A 17510-nucleotide genomic window follows, 5' to 3' on the forward strand; every position below is an offset into this window, starting at 1 on the left:
CCATGTAAAGCCAGACATACAAAGCGGCGCATGCATCTGGAGTTTGTTTGCAGTGGCAGAAGGAACTGGCGTGTGCCCATTCTGTCTCTCTTCTGTCTCCCTCTGCTTGCCATTTGTCATCTTTTTTTTAATTAGATATTGACATATTCTGTATGTAAACAACACATGTTGGTACCATATGTTCCCTCCTCTCTGTCCCTTTTCTGAAGAGGCCTTCCTTATTGGGGATGCAGGTCAACACCATAGGGATTATAGATCATGCATTATGGGGGAGGGGGCAATATCTGTGCAAAAATGTCCCAACTTGACACCCTAACAATCTTTTGCTTGCAATTTAAAAAAATAAAATAAAATAAAAGATACCAATGTCAGACTTTTTCATCCTTCATGTTCTAGTTTTGAACATACTTTTATCCTAAGAACCATATTTAATGGCAATACTGATGGAATTTGGCTAGTGTAATAAGTGGTCCTGGCAAATGAAACAAAGATAGCCAAGGCAGAGGCTGAACCACCATATTTATTAAGCCTACTTCTATCAGAACAAGCATCCCCTGGGGTTGCTGGTTGAAGCTTGGTGATATCCAAAGTTTCTGTATGTTTGGAGAAACAGGAATTGTCCTACTCTAAGAAGTTTAAATTTGTGCAACCTTCCTTTATGTGTGTATACGCTATGCATGCATGCTTGTGAGTGGGTGGGCACACATGTGTATGGACAGTGATCATGTATGTGTTGTGTGTGCACATGGAAATCAGAAAACAACCACAGATGCAGACCCCACCAATTAGGCTTGACCGGCTGGCCAGCAAGCTCAAGGAATCCTCCTGTCTCTGCCTCCCCAGCACCAGGGTTACAGATGCATAATACCACACCTTGCATTTTTAAATTTTGTCTCTAGCCACTGCAAATGAACTCCATATGGATGTGCCACCTTGTGTATCTGGCTTTGCAGGGGTACTGGGGACTCAAACCCAGGTCCTTAGGCTTTGCAGGTAAACACCTTAACCACTGATCCATCTCTTCAGCCCTCACACCTGGCAATTTTATGTGGGCTCTGGAGATCTATCTCAGGAACCCATGATTGCAAGGCATGCACACCTTACTGACTGAGCCACGTCCCCAGCTCCTTGAGTAATATTTTGGCAATGTCCATAATAATTGAAGATGTGCATTTCTTTTACCTGGTCATTTGAATTCTGGAAATTTACATGCAGAGAGAGAATCTGCTATATGCAAAAGCACTCACATGAAAGCATCATTTATATCAAAAGAAGAAATTTCAACACCATGTACAATAAAGAATAGATACTGGTTGCACTGCACCTCCCCTTCATGCCTGTGATACCCAAGAAGCCCTCTAGTTACAGTGATTGCTTCTGAATGAAGCGCACAACACACATACATGAGCTACACACATTTAGTAGTGATAATGGGGGTAAGCAACAGAAATTCCAAATGTGGGCTGGATGGATGGCCTAGAAGTTAAGGCATTTGCCTGCAAAGCTGAAGGACCCAGGTTTGATTCCTCAGGACCCACTTTAGTCATATGCACAAGAGGGCACATGTGTCTGGAGTTCCTCTGCAGTGACTGGAGGCCCTGGAGCACCCATTTTCTCCCTCTCTCTCTCTCTTTCTGTCAAATAAATAAATAAATGAAAAAAAATTTTTAAGAAAAATATTCCAAATGTGCTAGGCATGGTGGTGCAGACCTTTAATACCAGCACTAGGAAGCCAGAGGTACAAGGATCGACTTTGAGGCCACTCTGAGTCTAAATATCCATGTCAGCTTGGACTAGAACAAGACCCTACTTCAAAAAAACAACAGGGCCGGGCGTGGTGGCACACGCCTTTAATCCCAGCACTTGGGAGGCAGAGGTGGGAGGACAGCCGTGAGTTCGAGGCCAGCCTGAGACTAAATAGTGAAATCCAGGTCAGCCTGAGCTAGAGTGAGACCCTACCTGGAAAAAAAAAAAAGAAAAAGGAAAAAAAGAAAAAAAAAAAAACAGGGCTGAGAGGTTAAGGTGTTTGCCTGCAAAGCCAAAGGATCCCAGTTTGATTCTCCAGGACCCACGTAAGTCAGATAACAAAGGGGTGCATGTTTCTGGAGTTCATTTACAGTAGCTGGAGGCCCTGGCATGTCTCCCTCTCTCTCTCTCCCTCTCTCTCTTTCTCTCCCCTCTCCCTCCCTCTTTCTCTCTCACTTTCTCAAATAAACAAATAAATAAAAAGTCCCTTCAAAAACAACAACAAAAAAATCCAACTGTGATCTTTTTTCCTTAAGTTTGGCTGAGGTAAATGGTAAAATGAAACGCAGAGTTAAAGAATCATATTCAAGCCCTTATAAATAAAGAATATGTACATTTTCACAAAGGGGAATAGAACACAACTTAAAGCACATTACAAAGTCAACCTTAGCTTCCTCAGGAACATCATGTAATCTTATGATCTGCTTTGTAAAATGAACACTTGCCTTTATAAACTTAAGTCATACTTTGAGAGGCCTCATGATTTCATCTGCCTCTGGTTTTGCCTTCTCTACCCCTTTACCCAGGGGAGAAAGTCAAGATAAGCCATACGGGAGAGTAGGCAGTGTCGAGACCTGTAAAATTCATGTGACAAGACACAGAGGTGACTGAAGAGAAGCAGTCAAATGCTGCGCATGGACTTAATTTAAACCCTACTGCAGTGCATATTCATGGTGTAAGCTGGAACCAAAAACTTACTTCAACTCCATGCCCATGTTTCCTCAACAGAAAACAGAGATGTAAGTGGATGTTGCAAAATATGCAAAAATTTTATGCATGGCTGGACATGGTGGTGCATGCCTTTAATCCCAGCACTTGGGAGGCAGAGACAGGAAGATTGCCATGAGTTCGAGGCCACCCTGAAACTACAGAATGAATTCTAAGTCAGCCTGGGCTAGAGTGAGACCCTACCTCAAAACAACAACAACAACAAAAAAATTGTACATGAAATTCAAGTTTATACATTGGAGGCACTGATAAGAGAGTTCAACACAACTAAGTACTCAGCAAAGGCGCAGCTACTCCTTCAAGGCGAAATATTTACACAATGCAGCGAAACTGTCAAGGAGCCTTCAAAACAAGTGCATTTTATAGTGCCTCTAAGCTACGCATAGTGATGTATCTGACAAAGGAACAACACCCAGAACACACAAATTCCTACATGTCACCAACAAAAAGCCTAATAAAAATGGACTTGAGCAGACATTTCTCTAAGAAAGATGTATAAATGAGCAGTGTACACAAGAAAATGTGCTCCACATCACTAGTAAGGGAAATGCAAACCAAAACCACAACAGTATACCACTTTGCACTCATGAGGTTGCTAATTAAAACCATCAGCCTAAGGGATGTCAGGAAACTGGAGCCCTTATTACCACTTGTAAGAATGCCAAGTACTATAGTGACCATAGACAACAGCGTGGTCATGAAGTAAATACAGAATTACTCAATGGCCTACCAACTCTGCTTCTGTATGTACTCACAATCACAAGATAGCTATATGCTAATGTTCACAGCAGCACTACTGATAAGAACCCAAAGGTAGAAAAAAAATAAATATACACTGACAAAAAGTATGAAAACAGGGCTGGAGAGATGGCTCAGCGATTAAGCGCTTGCCTGTGAAGCCTAAGGACCCCCGTTCGAGGCTCGATTCCCCAGGACCCACGTTAGCCAGATGCACAAGGGGGCGCACGCATCTGGAGTTCGTTTGCAGAGGCTGGATGCCCTGGCACGCCCATTCTCATTCATATTCTCTCTCTCTCTCTCTCTCTCTCTCTCTCTCTCTCTCTCTCTCTCTCTCACTCTGTCTGTCGCTGTCAAATAAATAAAGAAAAATAAAGAAAAAAAATTTTTAAAGTATGAAAACATTTACCGTGAGCCTAAAAATCCAGTATATACACTCAGCCTAAAAGGAAGGAAATACTAGCATACACTACAACATGAACCTTAAAGGCATGATGCTGAGTGAAATACTGGCATGCTACCACATGCATAAGCTTTTAAGACATGATGATGACTGAAATATAGAACATGCATGAGCCTTGAACTGATACATGCCAGACAAAAGAAGGAAACTTGGGCTGGAGGGAATGGCTTAGTGATTAAGGCATTTGCCTGCAAGCCAAAGGGCCCAGGTTCAATTCTCCAGGACCTATGTAAGATGCACAAGGTGGCGCACGCGTCTGGAGTTTGTTTCCAGTGGTGGGAGGCCCTGGCGCACCCATTCTCCTCCCCACCCCCATCTGTCACACTCAAATAAATAAATAAAAATTAAAAGAAATATATCTGAATAAATAAAAAAAACTATTTTTAAAAAAGAAGGAAACTGTGTGTATAAGGTGCCATCTAGTTCACACAGAAAGCAAAACAGTGGTTGCCAGGTGCTGGCAATCTCTCCCTTTAGATAGTACAATTTGGGATTTTTCAACTTTCCAGTGGTACAAAAGTGAGGTGTATTCAATACAGACCATACTTTAAATAGCTGTCTGTTCTGTAGCAATAACATGGATATAATATTCTCTTAAGGTGCCAACAAACAGCAATAGTTCCCTGAGCTGAGATCATGAGGCTAACCCACCAACACTGTGCAGGGTGATGTTTTGCTAATAATGTTATCTAATTACCTAAGATGTATAAAAATGCACACATTAGGGTCTGGAGAAATGGCTTAGCGGTTAAGGCACTTGCCTATGAAAGGACCCAGGTTTGATTCTTCAGGTCCCACATAAGCAAGTTTGCAGTGGCTACAGGCCTTCATGTGCCCATTCTCTCTCTCCCTCTCTAGCACTCTAATAAATAAATAAAAATAAAATTTTTAAAAATGCACATTGGACTTCTGGTTAAGATAGCAGCGTAAGAACCATGTCAAAGCAGCCTAGGGGAGAAAAAGCCAAACATAAACCCAACAAAATAAACTCTTTTACTAAAAATTGAGGTGTATAAGAAATTATCAACTGCAGCCTAGAACTAGAAGAGATCCAGAGCATCTAGAGTCCAGAAGTAGGCAGAAGAGGCTCTAGCAACAGTGGCCCCAGGACCATGTGGCCACAACCACAAGGCCTGAGCGAACAATGGAAGAGCAGATCACGAGGTAGATGATCATGTGGACCAGCAGGAGAACTAGAACCACGATCCACAGCCTCCCCTCTCCCATCTCCACCACAAGCAAGTACCAGAGTCCTAGGGGAAGGGAGCTCACAGCACCCAGCACGGTCAACCAGAGCAGCGATCTAGAGACTGAGCCAGCCCACTTGAACCCACAGCACAGCAAAAAGAGACCCAAGCAGGAGCACAACATAACTGAGACCAAAATCATCCCAAAAGGTAACTGGGATTAAACCAAGTCAGTACCCACCAAATAAGCCTGGTAGATAGACTTGAATCAGAAGTGCTAATTGAACCTTCCATATCAGGATAAATTATATGTTAAATCTGATGGATGGTTGGATTTGCCATCCTTAAACAAGCTATATTTTGGGCTTGTCATTTGTTGCTTCCTGATTTATAGTGGCTTTGTTTCCTCTTCTGTTGTTCATTAGGGAAGGGTCTCACTTGGTAAAAAGTTGACCTGGAACCCTCAGCAGACCAGAAATCTTAACCTCATAGTTGACAGTGACTTTGTTAGAGGATCTGGTTGTCATAATACCTACTCTTGCATAAATACTCTGTGCTGGTTTTCATTGAATACGTACATTGCTTAGTTAAATTTTAGAATCTGCCTGTATTTTGTTCCACTCAACCTACTTGAAGACTCTCATAGCAGGCAAAGCCAACACCTAGGATCACTTTTGTAGTAACTCTGAGAGTCTTAGGAGCCACACCTAGCACCTTGAGCTCCCACACTGAAGATATATAACATCAGATTGATTGATACATTTAATAATACTGCAAATAATTAGAAAATCCAAGCATTAAATTCATCCAAGATGCAAAAATATGTACACTATAACACAAGAAACACCAAAAATTAAGACAATATAAATCCACCAAAAGTATTAATGCATCAGAAATGGACTCCAGTGAGACTGATTTAGAGGAATTTCCTGAGAAAGATTTCAAAAGAATGATTATAAATTAGGTTCAAAGAAATCAAAGAGGAAGTCAAAGAAATGAAGAAGATACAGGAAACCAATTTAATGAAATAAGGATGTCAATACAAGACTTAAATAAGGAAATAGAAATAATAAAGAAAAACAAGTCAGAATTACTAGCAGTGAAGAACACAGACAATACAATGAAAAACTCTGTACAAAATCTAAACAGTAAAATGGATGAAGGAGAGGACATATCTAAAGTAGAAGACCAGGTGGCAGATCTAATACAGTCCAACAAAGAGAAAGAAAAACCAATAGGAAAGTATGGATGGGAATTTCAAGATATTCAGGACACTATGAAAAGATCAAACATAAAAATTCAGGGTACAGTAGAAGGAGAATTTCTCTTCAGAGGCATACTAGGCGTTTTCAACAAAATCATAGAAGAAAACGTCCACCAAATTGACAAAGAGATGCCAATGCAGACACAAGAATCCTTTAGGGCACCAACCACACTAAACCTGGAAAGAATCTCTCCTCGCCATATAATAATTAAACTACCAAACATACAAACCAAAGAAAATATATTGAAAGCAGTTAGGGAGAAAAATCAAGTTACATACAAAGGCAAGCCCATCAGGATCACAGCAGATTACTCAACACAAACTTTAAAAGCCAGAAGGGCTTGGAGTGATATATTCCATGTTCTGAAAGATAACAACTGTCAACCAAGGTTACTTTATCCTGCAAAGCTATCCATTCAAATAGACAGAAATAATGACATTCCACAACAAAAGCAGACTAAAGAAATATTTGATGACAAAACCAGCTCTACAAGAAATACATGAAAGAATCCTCCATGCTGAAGAGAAAGAAAAGCACACATATAAGGAATCTGGAAAAAAAAAAAAAAAACCATACTCAAATACTAGTTAATACAAGAAAGCAAAGGTAAAATCAGAAGAACTACCAAAAAAAAAAAAAAAAAAAAAGCACACCTTTCAATAATACCTCTTAATATCAACGGCCTCAATGCTCCAACCAAAAGACATAGGTTTGCAGACTGGGTTAAAAAGCAGGATCCTTCAATCTGTTGCCCCTAAGAAACTCACCTTTCTACCTACAAAGGATAGACACTATAGAAAACAAGCAGGGGTTGCTATCTTAATATCTGACAAGGTAGACTTCAGTCAAACATTAGTTAGGATAGATAAGGAAGGTCACTTTATATTGATTAAGGGCACACTCCAACAGGAGGACATTACAATCCTAAACATATATGCACCTACCATGGAGGCTCCCAATTTCATCAAACAAATACTATTAGAACTAAGGTCACAGATAACACCAAACACAGTGGTAGTAGGTGACTTCAACACCCCACTCTCATCAATTGACAGGTCATTCTAACAAAAACAAACAAACAAAAAACAGAGAAGCATCTGGATTAAATGAGGTCATAGCACAAATGGACCTAACAGATATATACAGGATGTTTCATCCAAATGCTGCAGAATTCACATTCCTTTCAGCAGCACATGGAACATTCTCTAAAAGAGACCATATATTAGGACACAAAACGAATCTAACAAATACAGGAAAATTGAAATAATTTCTTGCATTCTATTTGATCACAATGGAATCAAACTACAAATCAATACCAAGAAAAGGCTACAGAGCATACACAAAATTATGGAAACTAAACAATACACTAATAAATGATGAATGGGTCAATGAAGAAATCAAGAAGGAAATCAAAAAATTCAGAGTCAAAAGATAATGAGAACACAACATACCAAAACCTTTGGGACACAATGAAGGCAGTCCTAAGAGGTAAATTTATAGCTTTAAGTGCCTATATAAAGAAATTAGAAATGTCGCAAGTAAACGACCCAATGTTTCACCTTAAAGCCTTGGAAAAAGAAGAACAAAGCAAACCGAGAATCAGTAGATGGGAAGAAACAATAAAGATTAAGGCAGAAATTAATGAAATTGAAACAAAAATAATCCAAAGAATCCATGAATCAATGAGTTGATTCCTTGAAAGTATAAACAAGATTGATAAACTATTAAATCTGACCAAAACAAAGAGAGCAGAGACACAAATTAATAAAATTAGAGATGAAAAAGGCAGCATCACAACAGATACCAGAGAAATTCAAAAAATCATATAAAAACATACTGCACTAAATACGAAAATCTGAAAGAAATGGATGATTTTCTGAATTTACATGACCTACCTAAATTAAATCAAGATGAGATTAATCACTTAAATAGACCTATAACAAGTATGGAGGTTCAAGCACTTATCAAAAATCTCCCAACTAGGGCTGGAGAGATGGCTTAGCGGTTAAGCGCTTGCCTGTGAAGCCTAAGGACCCCGGTTCGAGGCTCGGTTCCCCAGGTCCCACGTTAGCCAGATGCACAAGGGGGCGCACACATCTGGAGTTCGTTTACAGAGGCTGGAAGCCCTGGCGCGCCAGTTCTCTCTCTCCCCCTCTATCTGTCTTTCTCTCTGTGTCTGTCGCTCTCAAATAAATAAATAAATAATAGACAAAAAAAAGAAAAGAACTAAAACCATTGCTTCTTAAACTTTTGCATAAAATAGAAAAAGAAGGAATCCTATCAAACTCCTTCTATGAAGACATCATCACCCTGATACCAAAACCAGGCAAAAATAGAACAAAAAAAAAAAAAAGAAAAAGAAAATTACAGATCAACCCAATCTCCCTCATGAACATAGATGCAAAAATTCTCAACAAAATATTGGCAAACAGTATACAATATATCAGAAAGATCATACACCCCGACCAAGTAGGCTTTATCACAGAGATGGAGGGATGGTTTAACATACACAAATCGATAAATTTAATACATTATATAAATGGACTGAAGAACAAAATTTACATGATCATCTCATTAGATGCAGAGAACGCATTTGACAAAACCCAACATCCCTTCATAATAAAAGTTCTACAGAGACTGGGATTAGAAGGAACATATCTCAATATAATAAAAGCTACTTATGACAAGCCTACAGCCAACATATTACTAAATGAGGAAAAACTGGAAGCTTTTCCACTAAAATCAGGAACAAGACAAGGGTGTGCACTGTCCCCACTTTTATGTAATATAGTACTGGAAGTCTTAGCCATAGCAATAAGGCAAGAGACACACATAAAAGGGATACAAATTGGAAAGGAAGAGATCAACTTATCATTATTAGTACATGACATGACTCTATACATAAAGGACCCTAAAGACTCTACCCAGCAAACTGTTAGAGCTGATAAATACCTATAGCCATGTAGCAGAATACAAAACAAACACACAGAAAGCAGTAGCCTTCCTACATTCTAACAACAAACATAAAGAGGATGAAATCAGAGAATTACTCCCATTCACAACTGCATCAAAAAAATAAATAAATAAATAAAGTACCTTGGAATAAACCTAACTAAGGAGATGAAGGATCTCTACACTGAAAACTTTAAAAGACTCAAGTGAGAAATTGCAAAAGACACTAGGAAATGGAAAAATATCCCTTGTTCCTGGATTGGAAGAATCAATATTGTGAAATGGCAATCTTACCAAAAGCAATCTACACATTTAATGCAATCCCCATCAAAATTACAATGGCATTCTTCATGGAAATAGAAAAACCTACCCCCAAATTCATTTAGAATCACAAAATATCTTGAATATCTAATACAATTTTGAGCAACAAAAATAAGGCTGGTGGTATCACCATACCTGATTTTAACCTATACTACAGAGCCATAGTAACAAAAACAGCATGGTCCTGGCACAAAAGCAGACATGTAGGTCAATGGAACAGAATAGAGGACCCAGATGTGAGCCCAGGTAGCTATGGACACCTGATATTTGACAAAAATGTCAAAAATACTCATTGGAGAATAGACAGCCTCTTTAGCAAATGGTGCTGGGAAAACTGGGCATGTATCTGTAGAAAGAAGAAAGTAGATCCTTCTCTTTCTCCATGCCTAAGAATGAAGTCCAAATGGATTAAAGACCTTAAATCAGACCTGAAACTCTGAAACTTCTAGAGGAAAAAGTAGGGGAAACCCTTCATCATATTGGTCTTGGCAAAGACATTCTGAATATAACCCCAAGTGCTCAGGCAATAAAACCACAGATTAACCGCTGGGACCTCATGAAGTTATAAAAATTTTGTATGGCAAAGAACACTGTGAATAAAGCAAACAGGCAACCTACAGAATGGGAAAAAATCTTTGCCAGCTGTACATCTGACAGAGGATCAATATCTAGGATATACAAAGAACTAAAAAGATTAAATACAACAACCCAATTAAAAATGGGCTATGGGGGCTGGAGAGATGGCGTAGCAGTTAAGCGCTTGCCTATGAAGCCTAAGGACCCCGGTTCGAGGCTCAGTTCCCCAGGTCCCACGTTAGCCAGATGCACAAGGGGGCGCACGCATCGGGAGTTCGTTTGCAGAGGCTGGAAGCCCTGGCGCGCCCATTCTCTCTCTCTCCCTCCCTCTATCTGTCTTTCTCTCTGTGTCTGTCGCTCTCAAATAAATAAATAAAAAATGAACAAAAAATATTTGAAAAAAAAATGGGCTATGGAACTAAATAGAGAATTCTCAAAAGAAGAAATATGGATAGCATACAAGCACCTAAAAAAAAATGTTCCACATCCCTAGTCATCAGGGAAAAATGCAGATTAAAACTACTCTGAGATTCCATCTCACACCTGTCAGATTGGCTAACCATCATGAAAAAAAATGCCCATAAACGCTGGTGATTATGCGGAAAAAAAGGAACCCTTCTCCACTGTTGGTGGAAATGTAATCTGGTCTAGCCATTGTGGAAATCAGTGTGGAGGTTCCTGAGATAGCTAAAAATAGATGTACCATATACCCCAGCTACAGCACTCCTAGGCATATATCCTAAGGACTCATCTCATTACCTTACAGATACTTGCTCAGCCATGTTTATTGCCACTCAATTCACAATAGCTGGGAAATGGAACCAGCCTAGATGTCCCTCAACTGATGAGTGGATAATGAAGATATGGCACATTTATACAATGGAGTTCTCCTCAGCGGTAAAGAAAAATGAAGTTATGAAGTTTGCAGGAAAATGGATGGATCTGGAAAGGATTATACTAAGTGAGGTAACCCAGGCCCAGAAAGCCAAATATAACATGTTGTCTCTCATATGTGGATCCTAGCTACAGATGATTGGACTTCTGTGTGAGTAGGAAGAAAACTCAGTAGCAAAGGCTAGTAAGCTAGGAAAGAGATATAAAGTGAAGAGAAAGGAAGGGAGGGGGTACTTAATAGCATGGTATTGTATATATGTAAGTAGAAGAACAGATTATGGGGGTGAAAAGGCTCAAAGTGAGGTCAGGAGAAGAGACTGAGTAAAGGAAAGGTGGAGGGAGGGCTAATTAAAATTTAAGAGGATATAAATAAATCATATGGAAACCTACTTTTTTAGACAATGGAACACTCAGAAGCTGTAGATTGTTGCTAGAAAATTTTCAGTGCCTCGGATGGGATACCTCCAGTGAGTTGTTGGCCAGGGAGGTCCCTGATACCCCAGAACATTACAGGACATTGCCAAGGTCCTTGGTTTCCCACCAGGAGTAGATGGTAAGACCCTATTGCTGAAGACTCCACATACTTGGACTACAAGGCCATTGAGAAATCCTGCTGGAACTGAGCTGATAACCTCCTCCATGTAGACCAGCTGACAGGAAGCTGGAAGAAGCCATTCTGCATGCAGTTCAATGGGAAAAAGAGAAATCACCAGTGAAGATACTCAACAGTGGATACTACAAGCATTATATGTGGCCAGCCAGGCCAAATGAGCCAATGGGAGCAATAGTGTCATGTCTGTCATGGTGGAAACCAACTGCCCTCTAATTGGACTGGAGGCCCGCTCCATGGGAAGGAATAGATCCCTGATACTGAAAACTTAATACAGGGGTAGTCATGAGCCCTAGGGGTGTAATGTCTGCTGCTGTCTGGCGAAATGTATACACTATGCTTATTAAACTGCCCAGTAAGCACTTCTCTTACTGTTCATACCCTTACATTAATACTACTCTCACTTTTGGTACAAAATCTTCTCTTTTCAGATGAAAGTGACCTTGGGATGACTCAGAAGGCATCATGGTGCTGGAAAGAAGGGACAGGGGTGCTCAGCACAGCAATATCTCTATCATGCCTTCCATGGCTCAGGATCCATTTCGGGAGAGGTGGCATAGAGAATGTAAAAGCCAAAGGAAGAGTGGGACTCCTTACAATGTGCTCCTCCAGACACAAAATGGCCTGGATATCCATGACCTCACAGTGCCTGACCCTACCTACACAAGACCATCATAATAGGAGGAAAAGACGATGACATCAAAATAAAAGAGAGACTGAATGAGATGGAGAGGGGATATGGTGGAAAATGGAGTTTCAAAGGAGAAAGTGGGGGGAGGAAGTGTATTACCAAGTAGTATTTTTTATGTTCATGGAAGTTGTTAATAAAAAAAGAAAAATTGAGCTGGGCATGGTGGCACATGCCTTTAATCCCAGCACTTGGGAGGCAGAGGTAGGAGGATTGCCATGAGTTCAAGGCCACCCTGAGACTACATACTTAATTCTAGGTCAGCCTGAGCCTGAGTGAGAACCTACCTCAAAAAGACAAAAAATAGTAATAATAATAACTGAAAATAAAATAAAGCTTAAAAAAATCTCCCAACTAAGCTGGGCATGGTGGTGCACGCCTTTAATCCCATCACTTGGGAGGCACAGGTAGGAGAATTGCCATGAGTTCAAGGCCACCCTGAGACTACAGAGTGAATTCCAGGTTAGCCTGGACTAGAGTGAAACCCTACCTCAAAAAAGCAAAAAAAAAAAAAAAAAAAATCTCCTAACTAAGTCCAGCCAAAATGGATTCACTGGTGAATTTTACCAGACCTTCATAGAAGAACTGACACCAATGCTTCTTAAACTTTTCCATAAATTAGAAAAAGAAGGAATCCTACCAAACTCCTTCTACGAAACCAACATCACCCTGATAGCAAAACCAGCAAAGATAGAACGATAAAGGAAAATTACAGATCAATTTCCCTCATGAACAGATGGCAATGACCTTGGGATGACTCAGAAGGCACCACAGTGCTAAGAAGAAGTGACAGAGGAGCCCTCAGCACTGAAACATCTCTTTCACACTTTCCATGGCTCAGGGTCAAGCAGGAGTAGGACTCCTTACAACGTGCTCCTCCAGACACAAAATGGCTTGGATATCCATGACCTCAGTGCCGGACACTACCTACACAAGACCATCATAATAGGAAGAAAAGATCATGGCATCAAAATAAAAGAGAGACTGATTGAGAGGGGGAGGGGAGATGATGGAGAGTGGAGTTTCAAAGGGGAAAGTGGTGGTAGGGAGGGAATTACCATGGGACATTGTTTACAATCATGGAAGTTGTCAATAAAAAAATGATTATAATAAAATAAATGCACATTAGGATCAATGTTTTCAACTTACCAAGGGCTTACCAGGAGGTCTGACCCTGTAAGTAGAGAAGTATTTGTATTTTAACTAGGCAATTACTCTGTTTTTTATTTTCCTTTTAAATAAAAAAAACATAGACTAGGGCATTTATAGAGTGGATAGCTAACACAGGACGTATGCAAGTTTAAAAACAGTTAAGGTGTTTCAAAGAAGTCTTGTCCCCATCAGGGAGAAATAGAAATTCTCATTTTTTAAAAAATGTGTATGTTTAAAACCATGCCTGCAAAACCTGAGGACCCAAGTTCAATTCCCCAGTACCCACATAATGCCTGATGCCCAAGGTGGTGCATGTGTCTACACTTCATATGCAGTGGCTAGAGGCCCTGGCATGGCCATTAGCTTTATCTGCCTCTTTCTCTCTTGTTCTGTCTCTCAAATAAAATTAAAAAATAAAATAAAATAAAATGTAAAGCTAGGTGTGATGGTGCACACCTTTAATCCCAACACAAGAGGTAGAAGTAGGAGATCACTGTGAGTTTGAGGACACCCTGATACTACATAGTAAATTTCAGGTAAGCCTGGGCTAGAGTGAGACCCTACATTAAATAAATAAAAATAACATGTAAAAATGGACACAGTAGATACCTTACATCTAAGTTAAAAAACAACAATAGCCAGACGTGATGGCGCACACCTTTAATCCCAGCACTAGGGAGGCAGAAATAGGAGGATCACCATGAGTTCACTGCCACCTTGAGAATACATAGTGAGTTCTAGGTTAGGATGGGCTAGAGTGAAACCCTACCTCAAAAAATATTAAAAAAAAAAGTGGGGAGGGAGGGAATTACCATGGGATATATTTTATAATCATGGAAAATGTTAATAAAAATTAAAAAAAAAACATGCGCCACCAAAAAAAAAAAAAGATAACATACTCAACAAAAAATGATACTTAAACTGGACATGGTAGTGCACACCTTTAATCCCAACACTTGGGAGGCAGAGATAGGAGGATCACCTTGAGTTCAAGGCCACCTGAGATTACATAGTGAATTCCAGGTCAGCCTGGGCTACAGTGAAACTCCTCCTTGACAAACAAAAACAAAAGAGTGGACAGATTGCTTTATGCTCAAGGCACTTGTCTGCAAAGTTAAGAACCCAGGTTTAATTTGACCCACATCACCAGATGTACAAGGTGGCACATGTGTCTGGAGTTCGTCTGCAGAGGCCAAAAGGCCATAGTGTGCCCATTCTTCCCTGGCCCTCTCCCACTCCTCCTCTCTCTCTGCCTCTCTCAAATAAATAAAGCAAAAAATTAGTGAAAATCAAAAGTCTTATGTTCAAAACAGGAAGAGATTCTGTAAGCACGTCCTGTAGTGTTGCTGCATAAACAAGGAAGATTTATGTTTGAGTAACACTACCCACAATATTTCTCTTAAGTTGCAGGTATGGTTTCTGTTATATGTCACATCATGAATGACCAAATCTATATTTGTGGAAAAGTTAAAAACCTTTCTGAAGAAGTCTTAACCACAATTCAAAGCTTAAAGAATGGCTTTCTGAGCTGGGTGTGGTGGCGCACACCTTTAATCCCAGCACTCGGGAAGCAGAGGTAGGAGGATCACCATGAGTTCAAGGCCACCCTGAGAATACAGAGTGAATTCCAGGTCAGCCTGGGCTAGAGCAAAAAAACCAAAAAAAAAAAAAAAAAAAAAAAAGAATGGCTTTCTGCCAAAGAGCATGTGAGCCTTCACCTACAGCCTGCATTTAAGTACTGCTTGGACAGAAAAGCAGGCTTCCCAAGAGAGGTTGGAGTTCTGGAGAGTGAATAAGCCACAAAGGGGCACAGTGTGGCGCAAGACCTCACCAGAAGCTGTTTTACTTTGCAGGGTACCATGCAGCCTAAATGTACAACTACTATGCTCAGCACAGGCTAAGGAAGAACTAGTTACAACCAACGACAAAACAATACATCAAGCAAGGTGCAAAGCAGCAGCCCAGGAGGTCTTGAAGGTTTTCCAGGAAACACAGAAACCTTGATAGTCTCCCCAGCTTCACCTGTTCTTAGTCAGCGGCGGGTCTTCCACGAAGACCAAGGAAACCTTAATCATCTCCCCACCTTCATCTGTTCTTAGTCATTTGCTTACATTTCACTTTAAAACGACTAATTTTGCCAGGCATGGTGGCACATGCCTTTAATCCCAGCACTCAGCAGGCAGAGGTAAGAGAATTGCCATGAGTTCAAGGCCATCCTGAGACTATATAGTGAATTCCAGGTCAACCTGGGCTAGAGTGAGACACTACCTAATAAAAAAAAACAACTAATTAAAAAAGTATTTTATTTTTATTTGGGAGAGAATGAGAACAGACATTCCAGGGCCTCCAGCTGCTGCAAACGAACTCCAGACGCATGTGCCACCTTGTGCAGCTGGCTTATGTGGGTCCTGGGGACTCGAATCTGGGTCTTTTGGCTTTGCAGGCAAGCGCCTTGTGATAGTATGATTCAGGTATCCCCCATAAACTTAGGTGTTCTGAATGCTAGATTCCCAGCTGATGGAGATTTGGGAATTAATGCCTCTTGGAAGCAGTGTATTGTTGGAGGCGGGCTTATGGGTATTATAGCCAGTGTCCCCTTGCCAGTGTTTGGCATACTCTCCTATTGCTGTTGTCCACCTTACATTAGGGGGTGATGTTCACCCTCTTTCATGCCATTGTTTTCCCTGCCATCATGAAGCTTCCCTTTGAGTCTGTAAGACTCAAAAAAAAAAATTTTTTTTTTCCTCCAAAAGCTGCTCTTGGTCAGGTAATTTATGCCAGCAATGTAAACCTGACTGCAACAGTAATGTTGGTACCAAGAAGTAGTGTCATTTGCTGCTCACCTGACTGTGTGGCTTTGGCCTCTTGGCACTGATTTTCAAGAAACATTGGGAGGATTGGAAACCCTGGCCTAAGAGAAACCTTGCAGTGCTGTAAGTACAGCTTGATGAACTATTCTGGTCAGAGTTGAAAGATCTGAACACAGTAAGAACTATGGACTGTGAGGTTTGACTTCTGAGGGTGAGAGCTTTGCCAGGACTGGGCTTGAAGCAGTTTGTGTAAGAGGCTTGCTGTTATGCTTGTGTACTGAGAACTTGTACAGGGTTGCTTTGGGCAGAAATGGACTAGTGTGTGCAGAGGGAAATGGCACAGGAAGAAATCTTTGGGCCCAAACTGCTGCCTGTTCACCTGCAGTTTTATGAGAGATTATAACCACTGAGATTGGGCCAGCTGAGCTGCACTGGGGCAACAGGAATTTAGGCTCTTTTGAAGGGGCCTGAATGATGGAGTGTCCTGTTCTTCAAAGTCTGCTTTATTCCCTCCTGGATTAATAAGTGGACAGCCTACCTGGTATTTATGCAGTACAAGAAATGCAGGAAAGAGAGGGTCATTGAGTTTGCAATGTGGTCTTGTGTCTTGGAAATGGCCATGGGCAGTATGAAGCAAGTTTGCTAGATGCCTGCATGGAGAGACCCCATGGAGCCATGAGGATGAACCATGGGTTGCAGAGACCCAGTGGAGATGCCTGAACCATGAGATGGCTGCTAAGGAAAGCTACTGGCCCTGGATGAAGTTTTCCAGGACTATGAGTAGCTTAGCTGGAGAGGTGGAATTGGAACTCCAGAGACTTGTTTTGTTGCTGGTTAGAATTATTGGACTTAGACATTTGTCACTGACTGGAGTTGTTGGCCGTAGAGCTACAGAGCTTTATGTCTGCCCTGTTTAAATCTTGTATTGGTTGAATGTTTCTTTGCTATGCCCAATGCCATCTTTTGCAGTGTGGATTTTTTTCTGTGCCATTATGGGTTTTGGGGGGCTTTTTTGGTATTATGTCTCAGTTAAAAGATCTTGGACTATGGAAATGTTTGAACATCATTAGGGTTGATAAAAACTATGGGAGCTTTTTGAT

General features: G+C 40.6%; 1 protein-coding gene across 3 annotated transcripts in view; it reads right to left on the reverse strand.

Moving 5' to 3' along the window:
• The window catches only part of Rbpj (recombination signal binding protein for immunoglobulin kappa J region), a 117749-nt gene that overhangs the window by 47661 nt on the left and 52578 nt on the right, over nucleotides 1-17510 (reverse strand). The window contains exon 2 of one of the 3 annotated variants that reach the window (XM_045161529.1): nucleotides 13598-13622. The exons of the other annotated variants lie outside the window; for them this stretch is intronic. The gene's annotated coding sequence lies outside the window, so the exon portion shown is untranslated. The remainder of the gene's footprint in view (nucleotides 1-13597; nucleotides 13623-17510) is intronic. 3 annotated transcript variants of the gene reach the window in all.

This window comes from Jaculus jaculus, chromosome 11 (assembly GCF_020740685.1).
Source record: "Jaculus jaculus isolate mJacJac1 chromosome 11, mJacJac1.mat.Y.cur, whole genome shotgun sequence".
Lineage (NCBI taxonomy): Eukaryota > Metazoa > Chordata > Mammalia > Rodentia > Dipodidae > Jaculus > Jaculus jaculus.